Below are 18,352 nucleotides of genomic sequence, written 5' to 3'. Positions count from 1 at the left end.
ACCCCTAGCTAGCTCAGGCTACGGGGAACAAGACCGGCGTCCCATCTAGCTCGCCCCGGTAAACAAGTAATGATGGTGCCCCGCATGCTCCATGACGACGGTGGCTCTCATCCCTCTTACGGAAGCAAGGAGACGTCAGCAAGGACTCGACAGCCCCGACAGCTGTCCTTCCGCCAGGCTCCAGCGCTCCTCCGACGGCCACGACATCACACGAACAGGGTGCCAAAACCTCTCCGGCTGCCACGATGGCATGTACTTAGGGCACTAGCTCCTCTCTGCTAGACACGTTAGCACACTGCTACATCTCCCAATTGTACACCTGGACCCCCTCCTTACGCCTATAAAAGGAAGGTCTAGGGCCCTCTTACAGAGGGTTGGCCGCGCGGGGAAGGACGGGACGGCGCTCGCGTAAGCCTCTCGCTCCCTCCCGCGTGGACGCTTGTAACCCCCTACTGCAAGCGCACCCGACCTGGGCGCGGGACAAACACGAAGGCCGCAGGTTTCCCCTTTTCACGCATGTCTCCCCCCTTCGCGCTCCGTCTCGCGCTGACCCATCTGGGCTGGGGCACGCGGCGACAATTTACTCGTCGGTCCAGGGACCCCCCGGGGTCAAAACGCCGACACATAGATATGTACTTTTTAATTGTGAAGCTATGATTCCTTACCTCAAGTAAGAGACTATACTTACTGTTTGATTTATTCCATATTTTTATTGTAATTTTGTGTTAAATACCATGTAGGGAGCATGCAAGCCATCTAAAAAGGAAACGACGTCAACGTCGCCTAACTCCGAAAGCAATTGAACAACTACAGAATAAAGAATTCCCTAATTGGTTTACAGAACATGTAAGTATGGGTTAAAACTAGTTATTTTTCAGTGGTTTTGTTCAAATGTGAATGGGTCGATGTGACTAGAGGTAAAGGAGTGCAAACAGATAAATATGGGTTAAAACTAGTTAATTTTTCTCATCAAATTCATAAAGGTGACAAGGTTGAGGATGACCCATTTGTATTTGCTAATCAAGTTGATCAAGTTTTCTACATAAGTGACCACATTAATGAAGGATGGTCAGTTGTTATGAAGATAAAGCCTAGAGATGTATTTGACATGGGAGATGAATGGAATGATGTAGAATGTGAACACTATCATGTCAGAACTATGGTAGAACTATTTAATAATGCATATAACAAAAATTCATGGACTAGGCGAGATCTGGAAGGAATTACTATAGATGCAGCAACAGTATATACTAGTCCCAATTCGAATGAAGAAAATGAGTAATAATATCAAAGGTGAGCGTTTTTTGTTAGCAGTGGTTAAATAGCTTTCTACTTTTTTGCTAATATCTTTATTTTTGTGCACTCAAATATTGGGCCACCTGTCTATGTGGATAGCTGATGTCAACAAATGCGTGGAGGTGTGATTCGACTAGAAGCCATGAAGCTAAAGATGGCGGATAATAAGTATGTTGAGGCTGGGAATGCACTGAAGGACTAGAGAATTGCAGGGTGCTCTTTTGGAGCTGATACAATATGACTATGGATATAATGCTTATGTTCTGGGATGATATATTCATTTACTTGTTATAGAAGGAATTCATCGCATATTGGAAGTACTTGTTATAGGATTGGAATGGACTGTTCAGCTCTAGTGCAAGATTTGTTTCAGATTATAGATATTGCTGTAATACATGGCTCCTGAATATTCAAATGTAGACATGAAGCTAGAGATGGTGGATAACAAGTATGTTGAGGCTGGGATTGCACTGAAGGAATATACAAGTGCAGGGTGCTCTTTTGGAGCTGATACAATATGACTATGGATATAGTGCTCATGTTCTGGGATCATATATTCATTTACTTGTTATAGAAGTAATTCATCGCAGATTGGAAGTACTTGTTATAGGATTGGAATGGACTGTTCAGCTCTAGGGCAAGATTTGTTTCAGATTATAGATATTGCTGTAATACATGGCTCCTGAATATTCAAATGTAGACATGAGTTTATTTGTATTCTGCAGAAACAAAGTGGAATTACATAATAAACCATCTACTAACTCCATATGCATGTTTTAGCACTATGATCTGCTAATGATATGTATGCTAATGTGTTTCTGAAATTTCGTCAAAAGTAGAAACTGAAAACGTCTTCCTCAAAAGTGGAAAATGAAAACATCTTCCTATTATTCACATGATAGATATTATTGTACACATAATGCTGGGGCTATCGACAGACTCCATATGCAATATATTCATCGCAGATTTGCAGAGACATTGGCTGTCAGATTGTCACTAACCCAATTTACAATCATGACCATTAATATGAACATTGGAGATATCATTCAACTTTTACTAAAATATTTGCATCTTACCTCATATGCCCAATACCACCGAATAAACCTTGAAATTTCTGTAAATCAGTTTCCATGTTATTAAGTTCCAAACACAGTGCTTGCAAAAAATAGGCATTCAATTTATTTCTTCAAGGCAACTCGAAATTAGAAACATTGGCAACAGATAGATCTGGGCATAAAACCCGATCCCAAAGCCCGTTACCCTAAATACCCGAACCTGTACCCGTTTAGCCCGAAGCCCGTTACTCGAACAGATCCAGCGGGTAACGAAATTGAATACCCGAATTAAGTTCGGGCCTAATCGGGTATTAACCCGTGGTACCCGAAGTACCCAATCTACCCGAATTACCCATAGAACCGTCCAAGCCTGGCTACGAAACCTTATCCACACCCAACGCCATCTTGGGCTAACGGAATACCTGGAGCGGCCGAGCGGTGGCTGCGGCAGTGCGGCCTGCGGCTCTCTCCCAGACGGCCAGACCCTAGTCCGGCAGTCCTAGTCTCCATGTCCAGCTCCAGCGGTCGAGCTGCGGTGCGCCGGTGCGGGCGTGCGGCTCTCTCCCTCGCTCTAGCCACTCCTGGGTCTCCGACTCTTTTATGTGTTATGTGATTGTGTGAGAGCAAATATTGTTTCACTGTTGAATATTAAACATTGTTTCACTATTTCACTGTTAAATATTAAATCTTGCTCTCTTGAATGTTAAATATTCTACTCTACTACTGTTGAATATTGTTTCACTGTTTTGGGTAGTTTGATACTACCCGAACCCGTACCCAAAATTATGGGTACCCGAAATTACGGGTACCCGAAATTAAGGGTACGAGTTCGGGTATAGATGTTAGATACCCAAAATATAAAAAACCCAAAAAGCCCAACCCGAAATATCGGGTAAACCCAAACGCCCAGCTCTAGCAACAGAATCATCATAAACATTGGAAATAAGAAACATTCAATTTATTTCCATGTTATTAGGTTTGTACTGAGATTCTTCAAACTAGATTAACATATCCATTGGAATTACTAATAATTTTAATACATACAGTACAATATTTTTAATACATATTGTCGGAGAGGAAATCCCCGGTCGAGTGGCAGAATGCACCCGCCCTAAATCCTAAGATGAGGAGGGGGCCTAAGCGGTTTGCCTGTCTGCTAGATGGTGGATGAACACACGAAAACTCCAAGATTTAGAGTGGTTCGGGCCGCCGGAGCGTAATACCCTACTCCACTGTGAGATGTATTGAGTGTCTGAGCACTTGAGCTTGTGCAAGACTGAGGATGTTATGAACCTCAGAGCTTGAGTTGCCTCTAAGTGAGTGTGCCTTGTAACGTTGTGTCCCTTCCCTTTTATAGCCCAAGGGAGGCACATACAAGGTTGCTGAGCCCCGACATGTGGGCCTAGGGACATAATGGAAGAAATACATGGAGCAACTAATGCAGGTGACGCCTGAGAGATCTTCTGGCGCCCAGATTTCCGCAGCCCGCGCAGTGTTGATACACAACGGTAGCTTCCTTGGTACGTACAAGTGATGATGAGTATAGTGCATGCGGCAACATGGGCGTGCCGCCTGCCAGCGGAATAGACAGGCATGCCGCCAGTTAGCGGAATGGACAGGTCGCATTAAATGTTGAGGCGGCACACTGCTTACCAGTGGAATGGACAGGCTGCCGCCTGACAGCAGAGTGGGCATGCCTCATTAAATGCCGAGGCGGCACATCGCTTGTCAGGCGGCGCGCCTTATCCACAATAAATGCAGGGGCCGCCCAATTCGGAGGCCTTACGTCAGGCTCCACCCGTTGGCTTACGTCACGCGTAGTAGGCCACGTGGCGGCATCGGGACTCCTCCTGGGCGGGGAGCAGAAGCGTATGCGGACAGGTCCGCACCAGGCTAGGCCTGGACACGTGTCGGCACCGGACCCCTTGCCTGGGTCTTGTCCAAGGCCCGTGTATGTACCGTCCTAGGACCTTGGGACCTCACTGTGGGTGACCCGGACTCCATACGGAGGGGTCCGGACCATATTCCAGGGGTCCGGCCTGGACACCTGGGGGTCCGGGACCAACCCTAGGGGTCCGGACTGTATATCTGGGGGTCCGGCGCTCTCCTGTGGGGGTCCGGACCACTGTTGATGCCTTGGAGTATAACACCTTCTCTGGACACGTGGCGGCTCCGGACCCGCCCACGTGGTGGACTCGGGCGCTGCTGTGGACCTAGAATAGCCGCCTGAGATTGGGGCGAGCCGTGGCCTGGTCCCACAAGCAACACTTCTTCCTCGTGACTAAGGGATAGCCACGTGGGTTCTTCGTCTTTGTATAGTAGCAGCGGGTACCCTAGTTTCAGGGTACCGACAGTGGCCCCCGGGCCCACCTTAGGGGAGGATGCGAGCCTGCAGGTGGGGCCAAAACTTGTACTTTGCATCAACATGGCATGACCGGTGATTGGGGCGCCACCTCAGCGCGCGCCGCATTAACTCGGCGCATCTGGTGATGCACGCGTTGTCAGTCCGCCCTCGGTCACGTCAACTGCCACATCTGTCCCCGCGGCTAACTGACCCACGGCCCCACGTCTGGTGGTTCCATTGGGCCACGCGTGGGGCGCCTCGTTGCCACCGTCGTGGTTAATAAATATCTCTCTGCAGCAGCCCCGAGGCGGTGCGCGATCGTGTGCGGCGGTTTGCTCCTCGCGTGGTGGTTCGCCTTTTTTGCACTCGGAAACCGGCACACCAGCTGCATGACTTGTGGGCCCGGGCCCCCATGTCAGAGACTGGGTCGCTTGGGCGCTAGGTGCGCGTCGGACGGGATTCCCCGGGGCGCGAGCGGGGGAGTCTTCCTTGAAAAGGGATTCTCCCCGCGTGCAGCAGTTACGCTTTCGCATTCTCTCCCACTGCTGCGCCCTTTCGCCTCCGAGCCCACTGCACCCCTTTGCATTCGCGCTCCTCTGCCTTCCGCTGCTGCGGTCGCCATGGCCTCGCTGGTTCATCCTGAGCGTTTCCAGAATGAGGGGGCTCTCAACTTGGTGCGCAACCTGCTCGGATGGAGCACGCCGGTGTTTGCCAGACGGATCCACGCCGGCGCCACTCCCCTTAGCGATCTCGCCGCTAGGGAGTTCGTGCTCTTCGTCTCCTACCTCTCCAGCGGGTTGGCACTGCTGATCTCACCGTTCTTCCTGCTGCTACTAGAGGAGCTTGGCCCTCAGCTTAAGCACCTCACCCCCCACTCCATCCTTCAGGCGGCCATCTTCGCCCACCTGTGTGAGATGTTCGTGGGGGTGGCGCCCTGTACCTCCCTCTTCCGCCATTTCTTCGTGCTGGTGAAGTCCGGGAAGGCCAAGGACCACCTCGGCGCCTACTACTTCGAGACGAGGCAGGACTTGGCTAGCGCCTACATCTCCTCCCTCGGTGGCGCGAGGTGGGAAAACTAGCGCGTCGACTGGGTGATCGTCAGCGCCGAGGCCAATGACCACCTCGCGCTGCCGAGCGATGGGCCAAGGCTCGACTGGAAGCAATGGAGGGCCAAGCCGTCGCTGGCGCCGGAGTTCGAGCCCATACTGGACAGGATCAAGAGCTTGGCGGCGAGCAGCCTGACGTCGATGCACGTGGTCGGGGACTTCCTGAAGCGCCGGATCACGCCGCTGCAGCAGAGGGCGCGCCTGAGCTACTGGTTTACCGGCTCAAACAACATCGGCCGGATCCAGCGCGGGCCGGGGACCGACCTGTCTTGGGAGGAGCTAGAAGTCTTGGTGAAGGGGATTATGGGTGAGTCTTTCATTCCTGAGTCCCTAATCCCTCCCCAGGGCATCCCTCCGCTCTACGACGACGCAGGGCTGAGGGCGGTGATCTTGGACTGGCTGCTAACCCTCGACGAGAGCGACGTGGCAGTTTGCCAGACCGGTGGCTGGGACCCCCACCACGGGATCCAGATCCCTGGTGTACCGGCAGGAGGTTCCTAGCCTGCCGGTGCAGGTTCCAGAGCTCCCCCCGCGGCCCCCAGCCCTTTGGACAAGGGCAAAGGGGCTGCAAGTAGCTCCTCTGCCCTGTGTGGCACTGGGGGGTTGGAAGAAGAGAGACGACGACGGTTGCGTCGTGCCGACAGGTCATTTGTCAAGGACCCGCCCTCGAAGCGTCAGAGGACAGCTGGCGGGACCGAGGAGACCGACTCCTAGGCCTAGGGCGCGCAGAGGAGCGTCAGTCCTCCACCACCGCCACCATCAGATCCACCGCCACCGCCGCTACCACCACCGTTGGTCCCGCCGCCACCACCGCCGCCTAGGGGTGATGTTCCCCAGGGGCACCAGCAGCAACAACAACAGCAGCAATAGCAGTAGCAGCAACAGTAGCGGGCATCCTGCTTTGAGGACCGCTAGAAGGTCCAGGACCCAAAGTAAGTGTAGCTCCATCCTTGTTTTTGCGAGTGTAATTATCATGCCGTCGGGCATCAACCCATCCTTTGCCTGCCAGGGCTTCCTCCCCCTCTGCTCCCAAGGGCGCGCCTCCCCCGCCGGACACCATGCCCGCCGGCAAGCCCGGCTCTCAGCACCAGGCGTTTGCTAGGAGTGGTGCCAGCGATCCGCCCCTGGCCGCTGCAACTGCGCCGACGGCTACCGCAGCCTCAACGACGGCGACATCGTCGAGTACACCATCGGCAGCGGCCGAGGAGGTCCCGGCTGCGCCTACCCCAGCTGTCGCGGGGGTTGCGTCTAGCTCCATCCCGCCGCCCTCTCCGGAGGAGACGGAGGTGATCTTTGGGCGGCAGCTCTAGTCTGGCGCCAAACCAGAGGCAGTGCCGGTTCCCCTCCCCCGGGTGCTATCTCACGCACATCAGGCCCTCCAGGAGACCGAGGCGGCGATCCAGCGGGAACGGGAGGCGCTGGAGTCCGAGCACCAGCGCCTCAGCGACTGGCGTACACAGCTGGAGGCCAGAGCGCACCAAGGCGGCGTCCCAGCGGTTCGCCTTTGGGCGGTCTGAGCTAGCGCAAAACCGCAAGGACTACAAGAAGGACCTCCAGAGGGTGTACGCCAGGGAGCTGGAGGTGGCCCGGAAGGAGAAAAGGCTGGCCAAGAAGAAGGAGCACCTGGACCAGAGGGAGGAGGTCATCACAGAGCTCCAGGTCAAGCTGGACGCCTTCAACAAAATCCTGGAGAAGCACTGGGCCCAACAGACCGCGGCTGTGGAGAGCCTGTAAAGGCTGCGGCAGGAGCTGGATGATAGGGCCAGCAGCATTGCCCTGACCGAGGATACCCTCAAGGAAAGAGATGCCTCCCTGGATAAGCGGGCGACGAATCTCGCCTGGCAGGAGAAGGACCTCGCCTTCAGGGAGGAGATGTTTGAAACACGGGAGAAGTCGCTGGCTGATCATGAGCTCGCAGTGGAGCAGAAGGAGAAGGAGCTAGAGGAGCGGGTCCGCCGGTTCCAGGCGGCGCAGGTGGCTTCGGGCCCCCATGCGGTGGCAGCGCTGAAGAAGACACTCGAAGATCTCCAGGCGGAGCAGCGCGCCAGGGTCCAGCGCATCGCCGCTTGGGCTGGCGAGGCGAGCACGGCACTGGTGCCGCTAGGGGTGAGCCCCATCCTGGTGTCAGGGCCTCCGACATCCATCTCTGACGCGTTCCTAGTGCTGGATTCCGCCGCCGACCGCCTCCGACGCCTGGACCAGATACTTGGCGCCCACGTGGAGGTCGAGGGCGGTAGGCTCTGCCGGGCGGTGATAGAGTATGTCCTGACGTGCTTCCGGAGCCACGACCCGACCATCTCCTTGGAGCCAGTGATCGCTGGTCCGATGGCCGACATCGAAGATGCCGCCCGGTAGGGCATACAAGATACCGTTGAGGTGGTAGCCGAGCGCTTCCAGCGGGACCCCACCGATGATGAGTAGTTAGATCTGCAGAGAGAGAGCAAGGGTCCCACTGGGATGCGGCTTTGTAATATTTTTTGGTTCTGTAAGATACTTTTGAGAAGTATTTATCTAATAGTGGCAGGACTTATCTGTATGCTATTTGTCTTTGCTGTGTGCGTCGTTACCAACTTCTTCCTGGTACTTGGCCCCCCTGGGATGCAAGCTCGGCGTGTCGAGGTTGGATGCCAGCGTACTTAAGAGAAAATTGGTGACCTGGCCCCCCTAGGATGCAGGCTCGACGTGTCAAGGCTGGATGCCAGCGTACTTAAGAGAACATTGGTGACCTGGCCCCCTGGAGGTAGTCTCAACTGGGACCTGGACCTGCACACAACCTTAGCTAGGGAGTTTTAGTAGTGCACCCATAGGACCCGCCAGCTGGTATCTTCTATCCTTTGATTCATGCAACAGGACCTACAGGATTTAGACTGGGGAGCCAATCCGTGTGTCCGGACCCCCTGGACTACAGCTCCAAATACTAGGGCACCCATCGCAGAGTGGTGGAGCGTGTAGGCTTAGGGTGCGGGACCAGGCTAAGTGGCTACACAGCTCCGAACCACCCCAGGAGACGTGTGTCCATTCTCTAGAACCGGACCCCAGGTTGTCGGACCCACAGGACTATAGTTCTAAATACTAGGATACTCGTCATAGAGTGGCGGAGCGTGCAGGCTTAGGGTACGGAACCAAGCTAAGCGGCTACACGGCTCCGGACCACCCTAGGAGACAAGTACCCATTCTCTAGAACCGGCCCCCAGGCTGCCGGACCCCCCTGCTGAGGGGTCCCAAACTGCAAGCCTGGCTACTCAATTCGGATGTCACTATACCAGCAAGGGTGGGAACTGTATGGGTGGGTTAGATAAAAAATGATGCTCGTAAATCGAAGCAAAATAAGACCAACAAAACAAAGCTGGGGGTGAATCTTTTCTTTATAACTTGATATACATGGGAGTAGGCCAACAGACCGGGTTTATGAGGGCGGACCTCACCGGGCTGGCGTACATATATGCGCAACCTAGTTACAAAGGAAGAAAATTGGGTCCCCAGGTTTGATTTTATGGGAAAACTTACGGAGATGCTCTATGTTCTAGGGATTGGGAAGAGGCTCTCCTTAGTTGTAGCAAGGCGGACACACCCGGGTCGGCATATTTCCGTCACCTTGAAGGGTCCTTCCCAGCTGGGGGAGAGTTTGTGGAGCCCTTCTCGGTTCAGTACTCGCCTTAGGGCCAGGTCCCCAACCCGGAGCTCCCTACTATGCACGAACCGTTGGTGGTAGCGCCTGAGCGCCTGGTTGTACCATGCGTTTTGGATCGCCGCTTGCCATCTGCGCTCTTCGATGAAGTCCGCGTCGTCACGCCGTACCTGCTCCTGCACAGACTCATCAAAAGCTTGGACCCGTGGGGAGCTCGTAATGATTTCTGGGGGAAGGCAGGCTTCGGCCCCGTAGACCAGGAAGAATGGGGTCTCCCCGGTGGCTCGGCTAGGTGTAGTCCGGTTCCCCCATAGCACGGACGGAAGCTCACTAGCCTAATTTGCACTATACTTTTTCAAGCTGTCATAGGTGCGTGTCTTGAGTCCCCTAAGGATTTCTGCGTTTGCCCTCTCCACCTGGCCGTTGCTCCTGGGATGAGCCACGGATGCGAAGCAGAGCTGGGTGCCGATGCCCTCGCAATACTCCTAGAAAAGCCGACTTGTAAACTGGGTCCCGTTGTCCGTAATGATACGGCTTGGGACCCCAAATCTACAGACAATCGACTTGAGGAAAGCAACAGCAGCACCCTAGGTGATGTTGACCACATGGGTGGCCTCTTGCCACTTGGTGAACTTGTCGATGGCGACGAAGAGGTACCAGTACCCGCCGACGGCCCTGGGGAATGGTCCAGGATATCCACCCCCCATACGGCAAACGGCCAGGAGGGTGGAATCATCTACAGAGCTTGAGTTGGTGTGTGTATTTGCTTTGCGTGGAATTGATACGCCTTGCAGGACTTTACCATCTCAGCTGCATCCTGGAGGGCGGTTGGCTATTAAAAGCCATGCTGGAAGGCCTTACCGACCAGCGTGCGGGATGAGGAATGACTTCCGCATTCACCTCCATGGATCTCCGTGAGCAACTCACGGCCCTCCTCCTGGGTAATGCACCGCATTATAATGCCGTTGGTGCCACAGTGGTAGAGATCCCCTTCCACCACCGCGTAGCGTTTAGCCAACCGCACTATGCGCTTTGCGGACACATGATCTTCAGGAAGGATGTTTTCCTTCAGGTAGTCCCAGATCTCGGAGATCCATGCATCGGGGCCACTCTTAGATACTGGCTGTGGCGCTAAGGGGTAGGCAGGGCCCCCTATAGCACACATAGTCTTCGGTGGGTTTTGTAGATGATACGCCACCGGGACCGCTAGCTTCGAGGTGCTAGTCTCGCCCCCTTCGCCCAGCTCGGCAGGCTTGGCGGTGGGTCTCAGCAGCCATCTTTGGAAGGCGCCCTCGGGCATGGGTGCCCGAGTTGATGCCCTCTGGGAGAGTTCATCTGCCGCCGAGTTGTCAGCCCGAGGAACATGTTGTAGTTCCAGGGCCGTGAAGTCCTTCTCCAGCTTCCTTACGTGGAGAAGGTAAGCCGCGAGCCTGGGCTCGTTGCAGCTACATTCCCCGCGGACTTGCTTGATGATCAGCTAGGAGTCCCCTTCACGAGGAGCTGGCGGATCCCCAAGGATAGGGCCACCGACAAGCCAAAGATCAGTGCTTCGTACTCCGCCATGTTGTTGGTGGCCTTGAACTCCAAGCACACCATGTACTTCACTTGGTCTCCGCTTGGGTCGATAAGGACCACTCCGGCACCGCCACCTTGCTGACGAGTGGATCCGTCAAAGAAGAGCGTCCAGTGGGGCTCGGTGAAGACCGGACCCCTGGGCTCCGCAGGTGTGGGGTCCGAATCGGGGTCCAGACCCCCAGGGGCGCTCAGGGGAGGCGTCCACTCCACGATGAAGTCAGCCAGGACCTGGCTCTTGATGGCGTGGCGAGGCTAGAAGTCCAGCTGGAACTCACCGAGCTCCGCGACCCACTTGGTGATGTTGCATGTGGCGTTAGAGTTGTGGAGGATGGCCCCTAACGGAAAGGAGGTCACCACCACAACCCTATGTGCCTGGAAATAGTGGCACAGCTTCCTGGACGCAACAAGTACAGCATAGAGGAGCTTGTGCGTCTCAAGGTACCTGGTCTTTGCCTCATGGAGGACCTCGCTGACGTAGTAGATCGGCCTCTGAATGGTCCAAACCCCTGTAGCTGGTCCCGGGCCCTCAGGTTCTTGGTCTTCTTGTGCCACCATTTCCACTACCAGCACCATGCTCACCACTTCTACGGCCGCCATGATATATAGATACAACGGCTCCCCAGGGTCTGGAGCTACCAGTACTGGTAGGGACACCAGGTGCTACTTCAACTCTTGAAAGGCACGTTCTGCCTCTTCGGTCCAAGAGAATGGACCGGATTTCCGCAGGAGTTTGAAGAAGGGTAGTGCCCTCTCAGCCAGCCATGAGATGAAGCGACTGAGGGCGGCTAACAACCCCTCAAGCTTCTGGATGTCCTTGATACGGGCTGGAGGCCTCATCGCCTCAATTGCCCTATTCTTCTCCGGGTTTGCTTCAATCCTCCGGTGTGAAACCAGAAATCCCAGCAGCTTCCCAGCGGAGACACCAAAGACGCATTTGTTCGGGTTCAGCTTTGTGCGCGTCGCCCACAGCTTGTCAAAGACTAGGGTCAGGTCTTCTATTAGAGTCGACCCCCTCCTAGTCTTGACCATGATGTCATCGACATATATCTCAACCTTGTCCCTGATCAGGTCCTCGAAGGTCTTACTCATCGCCCGTACAAATGTTGGCAAGGCGTTCTTCAGACCATAGGGCATTACAACATAGCAGTAGAGCCCATCCACTGTTACAAAAGTGGTATGCTTCCTATCCTACCTAGCCATTCGGATCTGATGGAAACCTGAGTAGGCATCTAGAAAAGACAATAGGTCGCACCCGGAGGTAGAGTCCACGATTTGATCTATGCGTGGAAGTGGATATGGGTCCTTGGGACATGCCTTGTTCAGGCTGGTGTAGTCGATGCACATCTGAAGCTTCCTGTTTGCCTTCGGGATGATGACTGGGTTGGCCAGCCACATAGGGTGATGGACCTCTTCGATAAAGCTGGCGTCAAGCAGCTTCCGGACCTCCGCACGGATGAAGTCCTGCCGCTCAATGGACTATCTTCGAGGCTTCTAGCTCACCGGCCGGGCATCAAGGTGGATCTTCAGATGGTGCTCAATCACCTCCCTAGGGATCCCAGGCATCTGTGACGGTTCCCAAGAGAAAACGTCGACATTTGCCCGGAGGAAGGCGATGAGCGCGAGTTCCTATTTCTCTCCCAGATTGCCCGCAATGCGGGTGGTCTGGGAGGGGTCCGCGCCGACCTGGATGGTCTTCACGGGTCCGCCGTCTGCCCCAGATGGCTGCACCTTCGGCACCTTGGCGGGCGCCTTGGTACCGGAGGTCGAGGGGTCCTTCCCCCGTCATCCGGGCGAGCAGCTTCTGCCGCCAGGGCGTGCAGCTTCTCGACCGCCGTCACCGCCGCGGCGCGGTCGCCCCGTACGGTGAGGACCCCGGTAGGGGACAGCATCTTGAGGACCAAATACCCGTAGTGGGCAATGGCCATGAACTGGTACAGGGCCGACCTGCCAATGATGGCATTGAATGGGAGGTTAACCTCCGCGACGTCGAACTGTATGTTCTCTGTGCGGAAGTTTTCCTCGGTCCCGAATGTGACTGGGAGGGCGATGCTCCCAAGGGGATACACCGGCTGTGGGCCCACTCCGGAGAATGGGCAAGAGGGTCCCAGACGGGACCCCGAGATCTGCAGCTGCTTGAATGCAGCATGGCTGATGACATTGAGGCCTGCTCCGCCATCAATCAGCACATGGTGCAGCCGCATGTTGGCGATGATAGGGGCGGTAATGAGCGGTAGTATACCGGCCCCTGCCATGTTGTCGGGGCAGTCGGATGCCCCGAAAGAGATGGTGGTGCTCTTCCACCGTTGGTGTGGATCAGCCTTCGGGACCCCTGGGGTCGCTGACAGGACCTCGTGGCGTAGGGACTTGATGTTCCTGCAGGAGGTGAGCTCCCAGCCCCTGCCGTACATGACGTACAGCTTCTTGCGGCGGTTGCTCTCGCCACCGGAGTCAGAGTCCCCGGTGAAGACGTCCTTCAGGACCCCCTCGGGTGACTGGTACCTGAGGTCCCGTTCTCCGGTGGCCACGTCCCTGTCGTCAGCCCTCTCCTTGTCGGGCCGGCGACAGGGTGGGGAGCCATCCTTGGAGGACTGCTCGTGCCGCTTGTTGACGCGCTTCGCGAGCTTGATAATCTCACAGTACTCTATGGCACTATGGCGGCTGTTGGGGTGCATAGGGCATGAGCCGTTGTTGCCCCCCTGTGGCCGCGGGCGCTTGTTGCGCTCGGTCCGGCCCCCAGCCGCAACCGCGACAACTGGAGCAGCAGTGTGCGGCCTCTCACGGCCACGGTTCTTCTTCTTCTTCTTGCCGTCCTGGGCAACGGCACCAGAGCCACCCGTCTAGGCAACCCCGATCTGTGGCGTCGAGTGCCATGCACGGCCCTCGGCAGCTCTGGCGCACTTGTCGGCCAGAGCCAAGAGTGTGGTGACAGTTTCCACGTCATGCGTGGCCAACTTCTCCAACATTTTTTCATCACGCACCCCCTGGCGGAAAGCGGTGATGATGGAAGCATCAGAGATACAGGGTATAGTCCCTCGTACCTTGGTGAAGCGGGAGATGAAGGCCCGAAGAGTTTCCCCGGGTTCCTGCCTCACTGCATGGAGGTGTGCCTGCACGCCATGCTGCTGGTTAGCGCTGGCGAAGTTCGCTGTAAACCGCGCGCAGAGCTCTTCCCAGGAGTAGATCGTCCCTGGGGCAAGGTTTATGAGCCAGGTCCGGGCTGGCCCAGACAAGGCTACATGGAAGTATGTCGCCATCATAGAAGTGTCTCCACCTACTGCCGTAATGGCGGTGACGTATACCTGCAGGAATTCCGACGGGTTCGACGTACCATCATACTTCTCTGGCAGGTGTGGCCGAAACTTGGACGGCCACGTCGCCGCGCGAAGATGATCCGCAAGTGCGGCGCAGCCTACACCGGCCAACGGGACACTCGCTTGGATCTGGGTGCCCCTTGGGGTGTGCGGTGCGACCGCAGCAAAGTCTTGGTCGAGGTTGCGACCCTCGATGTTCTGTCGGCGCTCACGCGCCCTCTCTAGGGAGACACGGGCATCCTCGCCCGCATGCCTGCGGTTGAGTTCTGCCCATAAGTCGTCAGACCTCTCCAGAGAGACTAGAGCGTCCTCTCCTGCCCGCCGGCAGTTGAGTTCCGCCAGCAGGTCTTCGGTCGGTGTAGCCTTCACTGAAGGCGAGCGCACCGACGCCAACGCCTCGTGTTAACGCCGGAACGACCGAGGCCTGGGCCTGGTCGAGCTAGACTGTGCCATGCCCAGGAGGCGATCTACGTTGTCACGCTATTGCTTCATGGCCCCTAGGGAGGCCGTCGAGCTCAGAGGGTGGCGCAACAACTCCCTGGCTGCAGACAGTGCACCGAGAGCAGCCCTTGACGGCGCCCAGGACGTCTAAGCGGGAGTGTGCTGCTGCGCAGTGTGCACAACAGCAGTACCAGGCGCTGGGCGGCTGGAGCCCAGTGCATGGACGACGCAGCCTCCTCCTCCATGAGGAAGTCTTCAGAAGCCGCGTCGTGGTGCTCGACGATGTGGACCATGGTGTCGAGCACGAAAACAAGCAAAAACCTAAAGCCAAGGCCCCTACCTGGCGCGCCAAATGTCGGAGAGGAAATCCCCGGCCGGGTGGCGGAATGCACCCGCCCTAAATCCTAGAATGAGGAGGGGGCCTAAGTGGTTTGCCTGTCTGCTAGATGGTGGATGAACACACGAAAACACCAAGATTTAGAGTGGTTCGGGCCGCCGAAGCGTAATACCCTACTCCACTGTGAGATGTATTGAGTGTCTGAGCACTTGAGCTTGTGTAAGACTGAGGATGTTGTGAACCTTAGAGCTTGAGTTGCCTCTAAGTGAGCGTGCCTTGTAACGTTGTGTGCCTTCCCTTTTATAGCCCAAGGGAGGCACATACAAGGTTGCTGAGCCCCGACATGTGGGCCCAGGGACATAATGGAAGAAATACACGGAGTAACTAATGCAGGTGACGCCTGAGAGATCTTCTAGCGCCCAGATGTCCGCAGCCCGCGCAGTGTTGATACACAACAGTAGCTTCCTTGGTACGTACAAGTGATGATGAGTATAGTGCATGTGGCAGCATGGGCGTGCTGCCTGCCAGTGGAATAGATAGGCATGCCGCCTGCCAGCGGAATGGACAAGTCGCATTAAATGCTAAGGAGGCACACTGCTTACCAGTGGAATGGACAGGTCGCCTCCTGACAGCAGAGTGGGCATGCCTCATTAAATGCCGAGGCGGCACATCGCTTGTCAGGCGGCGTGCCTTATCCGCAATAAATGCAGGGGCCACGCAATCCGAAGGCCTTACGTCAGGCTCCGCTCGTCGGCTTACGTCACGCGTAGTAGGCCACGTGGCGGCATCGGGACTCTGCCTGGGCGGGGAGCAGAAGCGTATGCGAACAGGTCCGCACCTGGCTGGGCCTGGACACGTGTCGGCACCGGACCCCTTGACCGGGTCTTGTCCAAGGCCCGTGTATGTTCCGTCCTGGGACCTTGGGACCCCACTGTGGGCGACCCGGACTCCATACGGAGGGGTCTGGACCCTATTCTAGGGGTCTGGCCTAGACACGTGGGGGTCCGGGACCAACCCTAGGGGTCCAGACTATATATCCAGGGGTCTGGTGCTCTCCCATGAGGGTCCGGACCACTGTTGATGCCTTTGAGTATAGCACCTTCTCTGGACATGTGGTGGCTCCGGACCCGCCCACGTGGTGGACTCGGGCGCTGCTGTGGACCCTGAATAGCCACCTGAGATTGGGGCGAGCCGTGGCCTGGTCCCACATGCAACACTTCTTCCTCGTGACTAAGGGATAGCCACGTGGGTTCTTCGTCTTTGTACAGTAGCAGCGGGTACCCTAGTTTCAGGGTACCGACACATATAGTTAAAAAAAATTTTATTTATGACCCATGATTTATCAATGAGTTTTGTATGGAAGTTAGATTCGGCAAAGCTTCCTAGCTTTTAATTTCATCTAATAAGTATTTCCCTCCATTTTATCTTTGTCTCCAAATTTTCTATCGATCTAATAAGTATTTCCCTCCATTTTTTTACCGCAAAAGCAAATATCTTGGTGCCTATGTGCTGCACGTCGTCATTTCCTAAATAAATGTTGTTCGCATATCTGTCCTCATTGCTCGATGCCCCTCCGTAATCATCGCGCAGCTTCTATCTTCAACCAGAAAACCTCACCTCAGCTCTTCTCCTCTTCTTCCTCCGTCGTCGCGCTAGAGGTCTGCATGTGTGGCAGAACCTCCAAGTTATTGGGCCCACATGCACCTATCCTTGTCCCAAAGACCTCAGACGGCTATGCATGTGCACCAGATAACTTAACAAGATCTATCCGATTGCCCCAAGGACATCGGATAAACCACTTACAACCAGGACCGCAAGATTAAGTAACACAAATCACACATATCAACATTTTTGCAGCGGAAATCTTATTACCAAATTTTACAGGTTACAAAAATTTTACATAATTTTTATCGGAGTGATTACAAAAGTATAAGTTTGAAATATATGCTAGCTCAAGTGACCATCCTCAATAAGAAGTATAGAAGAGTTACTTAGACTTATAAGAAGGCCGAGCCCACCGGCACTTAACACCATCAACAGCAGCACAAGGTTAGAGCCTAAAAAACAACAAGGAATAAAACCCTGAGTACGGAATTACTCAGCAAGACTTACCCGACTAAAGAAAAGACTCTCAAGGGTATGCTGGCTCTAAAAGGATTCAAGGAATGGCTTATCAAGAATCAAAGACTCTGTTTTGTAGAAAAGCTTACTATGAGTGGATCCTTAAAATCCATTTTTACTTATCAGGTTAAGTAAAGTTACCTGCATCTAGAGTTCTTTCTACCCTAGTTCAATCACTTGACCTGCACTAGCCAATTTCTTATCAACCCTTTAAGTTCACTGGAATGCTACGTGTAAGTCAGTGACCAAGTCTTCATAACCGCGAAGGTACGGCGATCCGAATCGATTATACTCAGCTGAGGATCTCCAATCACACGACATATGTAGCACTTAACCCTTGCATATGTCAACTCGCCACCGGGGTTCTTAACACCAGATCAGGTTCACGCCAATAGAGAGCACAGATACACCACCGTCCAGCCTCTTGCCACGGAGGGTACACACTACTCTCGCCATCTCTCCACTCCCATTGCGTGTTATCTTATTCTGGTATTAGTCTGCCCAAGGCAAAGCTTACCCATGACGAGGCATGTGACCAGTTAAAGGGTCCTCAGTCAGCAGGCCTACATCGAGACGGTCCTTAATCGACTCAGACGGAGACACTACACCAAGACTCCTTTCTCGTGCAAGTCAACCGCCCGTTCTCAGCTTTATTATTTTCAACCTAAAGTTTGGTACCTGGCAAAGGTACATCTTTTCCGATGTTGAACCCATCACAGCCATGATGGATCCACCATCAAGTTTTATTTTTGAAAACAATCCCACCCACTGAAGCATCACTTTTGTTTAAAAACAAAACATTTTTGTTTACTAAAGCAAGGCTAAGCATCAAAACTTCTTTTCAAAACGGGTATCAAGGAAGGGTAATCAATTTTCAAGGAAGGGAATGCATCAACGGTTTAGCACGCAACTCCTATCACCTAATGCATCAAACAGGGTGATAAAGATTTCAAAACACAAGGAGGTGGCAAATGCACCGGGGCCTGCCTGAATAACACTAGGTTAGTGTTTGTTAGGCGATTTCTGCTTGACGAGTATCCCTCGACCGCGCACTTGCTTGATTTAACCATCTTCAGGTTGGTCCATCAGCTTCATCCTGTGGATTAGCCCGCGCTTGGGGTCGACTTGGATTGTCTTT

The sequence above is a fragment of the Zea mays genome, chromosome 2 (genome assembly GCF_902167145.1).
Source record: "Zea mays cultivar B73 chromosome 2, Zm-B73-REFERENCE-NAM-5.0, whole genome shotgun sequence".
Lineage (NCBI taxonomy): Eukaryota > Viridiplantae > Streptophyta > Magnoliopsida > Poales > Poaceae > Zea > Zea mays.
The sequence above is the reverse complement of the archived record's forward strand: the minus strand, read 5'-3'. Positions refer to the sequence as shown.